The 12,629-nt window shown below is 42.3% G+C and overlaps 1 pseudogene; it reads left to right on the plus strand.

Moving 5' to 3' along the window:
* The first annotated feature begins 214 nt into the window (after positions 1 to 214).
* LOC123621925 lies at positions 215 to 3,583 on the plus strand (annotated as a pseudogene).
* The last annotated feature ends 9,046 nt before the right edge of the window (positions 3,584 to 12,629 follow it).

A 12,629-nucleotide genomic window follows, 5' to 3' on the forward strand; every position in this document is an offset into this window, starting at 1 on the left:
AGCTAAAACTATAAAACTCAAAGAATAAAAGCAAGGAGTAAATCTTTGTGACTCTGGATTCAGCTCTGATTTCTTAGCTGACATCTAAAGCAACCAAAGGGGGAAAGATGCTGAACTTCATGAAAATTTTTAAATTTTGTGCCTTTTGAAACACATTATCACAGTGGGACCAAAGTGAAGTGGTGGGGCAGAGACTGGCAGCTCCCATGCCACCATGGCATACCATGGCTTCACGGTGCCTTTTGTCGTGATGAGCATGTTCTGGGGCTTCGTGGGCCTCTTTGTGCCTTGGTTCATCCCTAAGGGCCCTAACCAGGGAGTTATCATCGCCACGTTGGTGACCTGTTCATTTTGCTGCTCTTTTGGCTGATTGCAATTCCATCCCAACTCAATCCTCTCTTTGGACCACGGTTGAAAAATGAAGCCATCTAGTATCTGAGATATCATTGGCCTTTAGGAAGAAGACATGCTCCACAGTGCTCAGTCTTTGAAGTCATGAAAAGAAAATTCCTTCTAGAAGCAAAATCACCTCCAAACCCAGACCGTCTTCCTTGACTTGCCCAATTTAGGCATCAACTGCCTTAAACATTCATACCACACTTGAATATCTTATTCTACAATGCAGTATTTTTTTCCTTCACTTTTTTACACTGTAACAAATTATGTGCCTACTTAACCTGAACTGTGCCAACTCTACAAAATTTTTGTGTACTCTTCTGAGCATCTGTGGATTTGACGGTGGCTCCTGCCTTCTCACAACATTGGAATCAGCAAAGTGTTTAAAAACTGCTGCAAGACAAGACTCCAGTGGGGCAGTCAGTAGGAGCGAAGTCATGTTCAGAGCGAAGATCTGTCCCAACAGAATTACAGCAAATTATTTTCAGGATGAATTTCTTATTTCTGCCATCTTTTGCAATAAATTACTTTTCTGCTTTCTATGGGGAAAAAAAACAAAGTACACTATCAGAACAGTGAAAAGACAACCCACAGAATAGGAGAAAATATTGGAAAATTATTTTATATATCTGATAAGGTTCTGGTATCCAGAATACATAAAGAACTCCTGCAAATCAATAACAAAAAAAAAAGACAAGCTACTCAATTAAAAAAATGTGCAAAGGCAGGAGTTCGAGGTTGCAAGGAGCAATGATTGCACCACTGTAGTCCAACCTGGGCGACAGAGTGAGACTCTGTCTCTAAAAAAAAAAAAAAAAAAAAAATTAACAGACAAAGGACTTTGATATAGTTTGCATATTTGTCCCCTTCAAATTTCATGTTGAATTTTGATTTCCAATGTTGGAGGTGCGGCCTAATGGGAGGCGTTTTGGTCATGGGGGTGGATCCCTCACAAATGGCTTGGTGTCCTCCCTGAGGTAATGAGTGAGTTCTTGATCTATTAGTTCCCAGGAGAGCTGGATGTTAAAAAGAGACTGGGGCCTCCCTCCGCTCTCTACCTTGCTCCCTCCCTCTCTTGCTCCTGCCCTCACCATGTGACACCCCTGCTTTCCCTTCACCTTCTGCTTCCACTGGAAGCTCCTTGAAGCCTTCACCAGAAGGCTAGTGCCATGCTTCTTGTACAGCCTGCAGAACTGTGAGACAGGTAAACCTCTTTTCTTTTCTTTATAAATTACTAGGTCTCAGCTATTCCTTTGTTGCAAAACAAAATGGACTAAGAGAGACTTGAATAGACATTTTTCCAAAAAAGACACACAAATGGCTAGGAAGCTCATGGAAAGATAGTCAATGTGATTAGTCATTAGGGAAATCACATCAAAACCACAGTGAGATAACTAGGATGGCCATATTCAACAAAACAAAAAATAACAAATGTTGGTCAAGGTGTAGAGAAACTGGCCCCTTACAGATTGCTGGTGGGAATATAAAATGGTGCAGCCGCTGAGGAAAACACTTTGATGCCTCCTCAACTTGTTAAGCTAGAATTACCATATGACTCAGGAATTCCACTCCTAAATACCCAAAAGAATGAAAGCAGATGTTCAAACAAAAACTTGTACACAAATATTCATAGCAGTACTATTCACAATAACCAAAAGTTAAACACATTCCAAATGTCCATCAGTGGATGAATGGATAGACAAATTGTGGTACATCCATAGGATGGAATATTATTTAATTATAAGAAGCTTTGTTGTCTAAACCACAAGGGGGCTTCAGCCTAGGTTCATTTGCTCGTCACAAAAAGATCCAGATACTGAAACAACGAGGATTGCTAAGGAAGAAAGGAATTTTTAATACAAAAGATGTCTTCATATTAAAAAATATGGAGAATGAGAGAAGCTGCCTCAAATCCACCTGTCTGACTAATATTAGGAGCTCATGGCTTTTCAAGGAGGCACCACGTGCGCTGGGGCAGGTGGTGTAACTAACAAGGGGCCACGTGCGCTGCCGGCAGGTGGTGGGGCCTGGGGAGTCTTGGCCTCGGGAAGTCTGCCCAGGGGCCCTCAGAATCCCAGCTCCTTTGTCTTGCCATTTCTGGGAAACAACTCAAAAGGTGAAGTAGTTAAGGGGAAAGGATTATAAAAACATACAGTGGTCATTGAAATTTGTTCTAGGGGACATTATAATATGAAGTAGTGATACATGCTACAACATGAATGAACCTTGAAAACATTATATTAAGTGAAAGAAGCCAGACACAAAAGGTCACATATTGTATAGTTTTATTTATATTAGATATCTAGAATAAGCAAATTACAGAGACAGAAAGCGTATTTGTGGTTGCCAGCATCTAGGGAGAGGGGAAACAGGGCTGATGACTGTCTAATGAGCATAGGATTTCCTTTTGGGGTGATGAAAGTGTTCTGGAATTATTAATAGATAATGGTAATAATGATTGCACAACATTGTAAAGTACTAAATGCCACTGAATTGTATACTTTAAAATGATTAGAATAGAGGATTTTGTTAAGTGAATTCTACCTCAATAAAAAGGGAATTAATTACTAATACATACAACAACTTAGGTGACTCTCAAAAGCATTGTGCTAAGTAAAAGAAGCTACACCCAAAAGGCTGCCTACTTACTGCATGATTCCATTTATGTGATATTCTGAAAAAAGGCAAACTAAAGGGATGGAGACAGTAGTTTCCAGGGTGGGGCTGACTACACAGGAGAGCATGAAAGAATTTGGGACAGTGATAAAATTGTTCATCCTGGTTGTGGTAGTTGATAAAACCATCTATGCATTTGACAAAATTTATAAAACTGTACATCACAAGGAACTTTATTATGGGTAAATTTTAAAATAGATTTTTAAATAGACACTTTATTAACCATGACTATTTTTTGTAGTCTGATGCTTTAAAATCTAGGGCCTTGCTGAACCTGGAGGGGCTGTCTGCTCCCAAGGTTAGCCAGTTCCTAGAGACAGTAAGCAACTCATGTGCGAGCCAGCCTTTCAGATGTAACCCAGCCAACCCAGAGCTCACACCTGCCACCTCTTCTGTCAGACTGTCACACTCGGCCACTACCCACCTAATCACTCCAGCACCAGGTATCAAACAACTAGGGACAACCCGTGCCCCAGAGCCCCCTGAAGTTATCCACACTAGCCACTACTAAGCCTGCTCACCCTGCCTCACCCCTTCCTTCCTTCAGAAACTGCAGTCAATGCTCTTGCCCACAGTCCCCCTCTCCCTCCACCCCGCAACTCACCCTGGTATTTCCTGTGTACTCCCCCAACCCTGGTGTACCATCTCCTCCTCTTGGTGTCTGTGAGTAACGAGCTATCTTTTCAATGGCAGTCATCTGCAGTTCTGTTGGCTTTGCCATATTTGAGTAATAAAAACCTATATTAAAACAAACATGCAAAATTTATTTCTAATCCCCAAGACACTTCCAAAAGAAAACAATAAAGAGATGTGGTTTGCTGTGCCAGATATCAGGATTTCTTCTGAAGCCACAATAGGATAGTTTGGTACTGGCACAAAGATAGATGAATAAACCAATGGAAAAAACAGAGTGCCCAGAAACAGACTGAGCTCATGTGCAACTTTAAAACACATCGTAGGTGACAGAGCTTCACAGGGGGTCTGGAGGGGCTACTCAATACATGAGTTTTACGTATGTGTCATTTTTTGGCGAAGAAATTACCTAAGTCTTATCTTATGTGGATAAAATACTAATTCGAAATGAATATTCACTTCTTTGTGAGACTTGTGCTTTTTTCTTCAAATATGAAGGGAAGCTGGGCTTGTTTCCCCAGCTGCTTTGTAAGGGGTGAGCCCTCATCGCTAGAAATCCCGAAGCCAGAGGCACAGTCCTGTGCTGAAGGTGCTGAGGTAGGCTGCAGGGTGAGCTGAGCCACTTCTCAAGGCCCTTTCAACGTAAGGTTCCCACTCCTGAGCCCTGATGCATGGCTCATATGTATGTCTCCAAGAGCTCGCTGTACAGGATTGAGTGTGCCTGCTGAGTGAGAGAGTGAGTGGAAAATTCATAGAAGACGGGATGTGGAAAGATCTTCTGGCATGCCAGGCAATGTTCCTCACATCTGTGGCCCTTTCTGCCCACATGATCCCTTCCCCAGGAGACGGCCTCGGCTGGAGACCAGGGGTGGCAGAGGCATCTCCAAAGCACTGACATTAGACAAGTCCACTTGCCACTGCACAAGTCCACTTGCTACTGCAAGCCTCACTTTCTGAACATGCAAAGCAAAGATTATTAACATAGTGCATACCTCAGAGGGTTGTAGAGAGGCTAAAGGACTACAAAGGAGCAAGAACCTCCTTCTCATTTACCCCTCTAACCTGAGTGCCTGCCACATAGTAGGAGCACAATAAATAACTGTCGAATGAGTAAGTAAATCAACACATGCGAGACGCACTTAGCACAGAGGCTGGCTCACAGTCAGTACCCAATAAGTAGAATGACCATTACTGGACCTGTCACCTTCTCTAAAGAGAGGTTCTCTTCTCTGGGTACAAAGATCCCAGAACTAGGGGGGAAGATGGCGGAGTGGAGGTGACCTCCTGGATTCATGCTCCCGGAGAGGAAGGCATGGATCTTAACCTGCCACGACGCTAGAGGATCGCTCCCCCACAAGAATGGTGGTGTGAACCCACGGAGAATCAATGTGGGACACAGAGAATAAGAAAAAACAGAGGCGAATGGGAAATAGGACCAAGATAATTTGGAGAGTGCGGGACGGAAAATAGCGGAGTGCGGGACGGCTGTACCCGCCTCACCGACGAGTGAGGGGGTTCAGCCCCACAGCAAAGTGGCTTGTTCTCCCCACTGACCTGCACACCCACTCAATCAGGGATCTGACTGAAGTCGGTGCAGAATCACCGTGGGAGACATGGATCTCCGAGGACAGGTGACATAAGCGGGAAGGAGCTTAGACTCTGGGGGTTTTCCGCAGCGACGCAATGCTTAAAGGGACAGGTGCGGAGCAGCGCTAAGGCGAGGGGCCGCGAAGGATCGCAGAATTATAGAGTGTTTTTTTTCTTTTTCTTGTTCGCCGGCCCTGTAGCCGGGAGCTGCTGTGGGCCCTGGTGCCTGCCGAGCTCTGAACATTCCCCTCCAGTGCCGGTGATCTGCGGGCGGGCAGCCGCCATTGTGGGGTCCAAGGCCTAGCTGCAGCGGAGCCATAGGGTGCCAGGCAGCTCCCCGGGTGGCTCCCTCCCCTGGTCCATGGACCCTCTCTAGGTCCCCCGCCCATGTGTGAATTCTGAGGGCTTCCCCAGATGCAAGAGTGTGGAGCCTGGACCTTGGGGCCATTGGGACAAGGTAGACCTTTGCCTGTGGGAGCTGCAGCAGCTGGGGCACTGAGCAAGCGAGGGCACTGCCTCCTCCCCCTAGCCAATGTCTTTCCTGCGGAAAGAGGCAGAAACCACCCCTCTAGAGGAAGAACCAAAAGACAGGAAAAAAAAAAAGAGACTTTCTGCTTGCAAATAGTGTGAATCCTGCCTGCTAACTGAAAGTCCACAACACAGTGACTTAACTTGCCAAACCAGTCTTAGGTCAAACCAATCCTCTGGGGCTGGACCCATCAGAAGCAGCCCCACAACTGAGATAGACAAAACTCTAAACAACACACAACAGTCTCCCCCTCTAGACAAAGGAAGCAACATACCTAGATTGTTTCACAGCCTAAGAACAGAGTACAAGGCGTGCTGTTAGCCAGACTAAAGCTGTGAGAAAACATCTAACGATAGATCCAGATGGGAAGGGCTGAGCGGAAAACTATGTGGAGCACAAACAACCAAACGGAAACCTCGCCCCCAAAGAGAAATACCAGCTCTCTACCAATCGACACAAACCAAATTCAAAATACCAACATGTTACAGAAAGAATTTCAGTTATGGATTATAAATAAGCTGAATAATATACAAGAAAAAATGGATAACCAACACAAAGAAACCACAAAAAAAAATCCAGGATTTGGAAGAAAAATTCACTAAGGAAATTGAAATATTGAAGAAAAACAAAACTGAACTCCTAGAAATGAAGAATTTATTCAGGGAGCTACAAAACACAGTGGAAAGTCTCAAGAGCAGGGTAGATCAAACAGAAGAAAGAATCTCAGAGATTGAAGATAACTCTTTCCAATTAAATAAGTCAGTCACAGAGATAGAGCAAAGAAATACGAAAAAAGATCAGAGTCTATAAGAAATGTGGGATTATGTGAAGAAGCCTAACGTGAGAGTTATTGGCATCCCTGAGGGTGAAGAACATAATAAGCAAGAGCTGGATAAGCTATTTGAAGACATAATAGAGGAAAATTTCCCAGGCCTTGCTAAAACTCTAGATATACAGGTTCAAGAAGCTCAAAGAACCCCTGGGGGATTCATAGAAAATAGGAAAACACCACACCACACCACATAGTCATCAGACTGACCAGAATATCGACTAAAGAGACCCTTCTTCGAGCTGTAAGGAGAAAGAAACAAGTAACATACAAAGGAAAGCCCATTAGAATTACGTCCGATTTCTCAACTGAAACCTTACAAGCAAGAAGAAGTTGGGGCCTCATTCTCACTCTTCTGAAACAGAATAATGCCCAGCCTAGAATCTTGTACCCAGCCAAGCTAAGTTTTCAATACGAAGGAGAAATTAAGACATTCTCAGATAAAAAAGGACTGAGGGAATTCACCAAGACAAGACCACTCCTCCAAGAAGTACTCAAAAGAGAGTTACACATGGATCAGCACAAGAGAGACCCATGAATGTAAAACCACTCAAGAGCTAAAGACCAAATTCCAGCCACCACAATGGCTCCAGAGAGAAAATATAGCAATGAAGTTCTACTCAACAAGATGAACAGAAATATGTCCCACTTATCAGTTCTCTCAATAAATGTCAATGGCCTGAATTCCCCACTCAAAGAGACATAGACTGGTCCAATGGATTAAAAAAAACACAAACCAGGTATCTTCTGTCTTCAGGAAACTCACCTAACCTGCAAAGATGCATTTAGACTGAAAATAAAAGGATGGAAATCGATATTTCAAGCAAACAGTAGCCAAAAGAAAGCTGGTGTGGCAGTTTTATTTTCCAATAACTTAGTTTTTAAACCAACAAAAGTAATAAAAGACAAAGATGGTTACTACATACCGGTGAAAGGCACAATTCAACAAGAAGACATAACCATACTTAATATATATGCACCCAACCTAGGCACACCCAGATTCATAAAGCAAACCCTACTTGATCTGAACCAAATGATAGACAACAATACTGTAATAGCTGGAGACTTTAACACCCCACTGACAGTATAGGACAGATCCTCCAAACAGAAAATAAGCAAAGAAATATTGGACTTAAATAGAATGCTAGAACAAATGGGCCTGACTGACATCTACAGGACATTCTACCCCAAATCCACTGAATATACATTCTTCTCATCAGCTCATGGGACATTCTCTAAGATTGACCATATCCTAGGACATAAAGCATGTCTTAAAAAATTTTAAAAAATACAAATCATACCATGCATCTTCTCGGATCACAGTGGAATAAAAGTAATAATGAACCCTAACAGAAACTCTCATTCTTACTCAAAGTCATGGAAGCTAAACAACCTTCTCCTGAACGATTATTTTATAAAGGAAGAAATCAAGTCAGAAATCAAAAGTTTCTTTGAATTAAATGACAAAGGAGACACAACTTATGAAAATCTATGGGACACAGCTAAACCAGTCCTGAGAGGAAAAATCATTTCCATAAATGCCTATATCAAAAAGACAGAAAACTTACAAATAGACAACTTAATGAGTAGACTCAAAGAGCTGAAGAAAGAAGAACAGACTGACCCCAAACCAACAGAAGGCGAGAAATTATTAAGATCAAATCAGAATTAAATGAAAAGGACAACAAAAATACCATAAGGGAAATTAATAAAACAAAACGTTGGTTCTTTGAAAAGATAAACAAAATAGACACACCACTGGCTAGACTAACCAAGAGCAGAAAAGAAAAATCTCTAATAACTTCCATCAGGAACATGAAAGGAGAAATCACAACTGAAGCCACAGAGATACATGATATCATCTATGAATTCTACAAAAATCTTTATGCACAAAAACTGGAAAATGTGGAGGAAATGGACAATATTTTAGAAACACATAGCCTTCCCAAGCTCAATCAGGAAGAAATAGAATTCCTGAATAGACCAATATCAATAACCGAAATTGAAACAGCAATAAAAAACCTTCCCAAAAAGAAAAGCCCTGGTCCAGATGGGTTCACACCTGAATTTTACCACACATACAAAGATGAACTGGTGCCCATACTACATAAACTATTCTCCAATATCGAGAAGGATAGAATTCTCCCCAACACATTTTACCAAGCCAATATAACATTGATACCAAAACCAGGAAAGGATGCAACAAAAAAAGAAAACTACAGACCAATTTCTCTCATGAACATAGATGCAAAAATTCTCAATAAAATCCTAGCAAATCGTATCCAAGTGCTTGCTAAAAAAATAATTCATCACGACCAAGTAGGCTTCATCCCAGAGATGCAGGGGTGGTTCAACATACGAAAATCTATAAATGTAATTCATCACATAAATAGAAGCAAAAATAAAGACCATATGATCCTCTCAATAGATGCAGAAAAAGCATTTGACAAAATTCAACACCCTTTTATGATAAGAACGCTTAACAAAATAGGCATAAACGAGACTTACCTAAAAATGATACAAGCCATATATGACAAACCCACAGCCAACATCATACTGAATGGGGAAAAATTGAAAGCATTCCCACTCAGAACTGGAACCAGACAAGGCTGCCCACTGTCCCCATTACTTTTCAACATAGTATTGGAAGTCCTTGCGAGAGCTATCAGGCAAGAGAGCAGAATCAAGGGTGTACAAATAGGGAAAGAAGAGATCAAACTCTCACTCTTCGCTGATAATATGATGTTATATCTGGAAAACCCCAAGGACTCAACCAAGAGACTCCTGGAATTAATTAATGAATTCAGTAAAGTCTCAGGTTACAAAATCAATACACACAAATCAGAGGCATTCGTATATGCCAATAACATTCAATCGGAGAACCAAATTAAGGACTCAATACCCTTCAAAATAGCAACAAAGAAAATAAAATATCTAGGAATATATTTAACTAAAGAGGTAAAGGACCTCTATAGAGAGAACTATGAAACTCTAAGGAAGGAAATTGCAGAACATGTAAATAGGTGGAAAAACATACCATGCTCATGGATCAGAAGAATCAACATTGTTAAAATGTCTATACTACCCAAAGTAATCTACAGATTCAATGCAATCCCTATTAAATTACCGACATCATTTTTCACAGATTTAGAAAAAATAATTATACACTTTGTATGCAATCAGAGAAGACCCCGTATACCAAAAGCAATTTTAAGCAATAAAAACAAAATGGGAGGTATTAATTTGCCAGATTTCAAACTATACTACAAGGATGTGGTTCTTAAAACTGCTTGGTATTGGCACAAGTGCAGGGACACAGACCAGTGGAACAGAACATAAAATCCAAATATAAAACCATCCTCATATAGCCATCTAATCTTTGACAAAATAGACAAAAACATATTCTGGGGACAAGAATCCCTATTCAATAAATGGTGCTGGGAAAACTGGATAGCCACATGTAGAAGACTGAAACAGGACCCACAGATTTCACTTCACACAAAAATCAAATCATGGTGGATAACAGATTTAAACCTTAAATGGGAAACGATTAGAATTCTAGAAGAAAATGTAGGAAAGACTCTTACAGACATTGGTCTAGGCAAAGAATTTATGAAGAAGACCCCTAAGGCAATCACAGCAACAACAAAAATAAACGAATGGGACCTGATTAAATTAAAAGGCTTCTGCACAGCCAAAGGAACAGTCACGAAAATAAACAGACAGCCTACAGAATGGGAAAAAATTTTCACATACTACACATCAGATAAAGGACTGATAACAAGAATCTATTCAGGACTCAGGAAAATCAGCAAGAAAAAATCAAACAACCCTATCAAAAAGTGGGCAAATGACATGAATAGAAATTTTTGAAAAGAAGATATAAGAATGGCCAACAAACATATGAAAAAATGCTCAACATCCCTAATCATCAGGGAAATGCAAATGAAAACCACAATGAGATATCACTTAACTCCAGTGAGAAAGGCCTTTATCAAAAAGTCCCAAAACAACACATGTTGGTGTGGATGCGGAGAGATAGGAACACTCATACACTGCTGGTTGGAATGCAAACTACTGCAACCCCTGTGGAAAGCAATATGGAGATACCTTAAACAGATTCAAATAGACCTACCATTTGATCCAGCAACCCCATTATTGGGCATCTACCCAAAGGAACAAAAGTCATTCTATAACAAAGACACCTGTACTCGAATGTTTATGGCAGCACAATTCACAATTGCAAAGATGTGGAAACAACCCAAATGCCCATCAATCCACGAATGGATTAGTAAACTGTGGCATATGTATACTATGGAGTATTACTCAGCTATAAGAAATAACAGTGATACGACATCTCTTTGGTTCTCCTGGAGAGAGTTGGAACCCATTATATTAAGTGAAGTATCCAAAGAATGGAAAAACAAGCATCACATGTACTCACCAGAAAATTGGTTTCCCTGATCATCACCTAAATGCACATCGGGGAATGATACCAATTGGATATCAGACTGAGACGGGGGATGGGGGCAGGGGATGGGTGTATGCCTACATGATGAATGCGTTGCATACCGTCTGGGGAATGGTCATGCTTGAAGGTGCTGACTCGGGGAGGTGGGGAGGTGGGGGGAGGGGATTGAGGTATGACTACATGGTGAGTGCCAGGCGCACTCTCTGGAGAATGCACACGCTTGGAGATCTGGCTCGGGGGGATGGGTGGGACATGGATAGTGTATATAGCCTGGGCTTTTGTAGCCCCATGATGAGCTGAAATAAAAAAAAAAATTCCCAGAACTAGTGGAAAAATAGGGAGAAGATTGACTCTCAATTCTCTCAGAAGGTCTGTGCAGCTTTTCCTCTAAGTAGCTCAACTTTTATCTCTGGGTGTGCTCTTATTTTCCATAGGCATAAGTTATGTGAATTTAAAATTGCATGCCAAAAGCCATTCGTTAAGTTCGCCGTGTGCATAGTTTTTAAAGATAATGTGAATCACTCCAGATTTTAAAAAGTGATAATAATTGGAGGAGCGATTTCAAAGACGACAGGTCTCGGGCATGTCATGGCACACAGTGGCCACACGGTGGCGCCATTTAGGCATCCGCAGATCGTCCTGGGGGCCGCTAGGTCGGTTCCTCCCGCCCAGAGGCGGACGCGCACGTGGGGTGCGGCGCGTGCGCGTTAGGCCGCAGCGCCAGGGCCACAGCCGGGAAACACGCACAGCAATCAAAGTTTGAGAGTCCCGGAGGTAGAAGACACGAGGTCAAGGTCGTGAGAAGACGAAAGGCGAAAGTATTAAAGTAGAAATACACGGCAATAGCCGTAGACAGATGGGCACCAAAACACACTCACACACACACACACACATACACAAAATCTAAGCGAAAAACTAGTCTTGAGGAATTGAGATTTTGAATTATGTTTTCAGAAGCACATTGCTTCAAATAAAATGAAACCACCTTAAAAATTTGGTGCATTGTTCGTAAATCTGCCCCTGGAGCCAGATAGAAGGAATCAAATGTTGTTCCCCCCAACTGCCCTTTAGATATCTGAGGATGGGGTACTGTCCCCATGTGGGCCAATTGCAAGGAAATGAAGGCACAGGCGTGCCCTGTGCTGGGGGGAGGGGAGCAGGGGGCCTTCCTTGCCCTCATTCAGATGGGCGCCCCTAGGCCGGGGCCAGCAGCCCCCCACTCCCGGCCACAGGGCAGACAGCAGGGCTGGCAGTCCCGGGACTCACCCCTCCCGCCCGCTCCTTGCCTCCCTTTCTTCCCTCATCCCTCCTTCAGCTCGCTCACTCACAGGGGGTTCCGCTGCACGTCTGCTTGTCACCTGCCTTTTTTACATAATGACATCTCAAGGCCATCTCGCTGCCTCTGTGCATGTAGACTAATCACATCCTTTCCACGGCTGTCTGGAATTTCGTGCTGCAGCTATGTTAATTAATTTAACCAAATCCCCTCTTGGGGTTCCTTTCTCTCA

The sequence above is a fragment of the Lemur catta genome, chromosome 16 (genome assembly GCF_020740605.2).
Source record: "Lemur catta isolate mLemCat1 chromosome 16, mLemCat1.pri, whole genome shotgun sequence".
NCBI lineage: Eukaryota > Metazoa > Chordata > Mammalia > Primates > Lemuridae > Lemur > Lemur catta.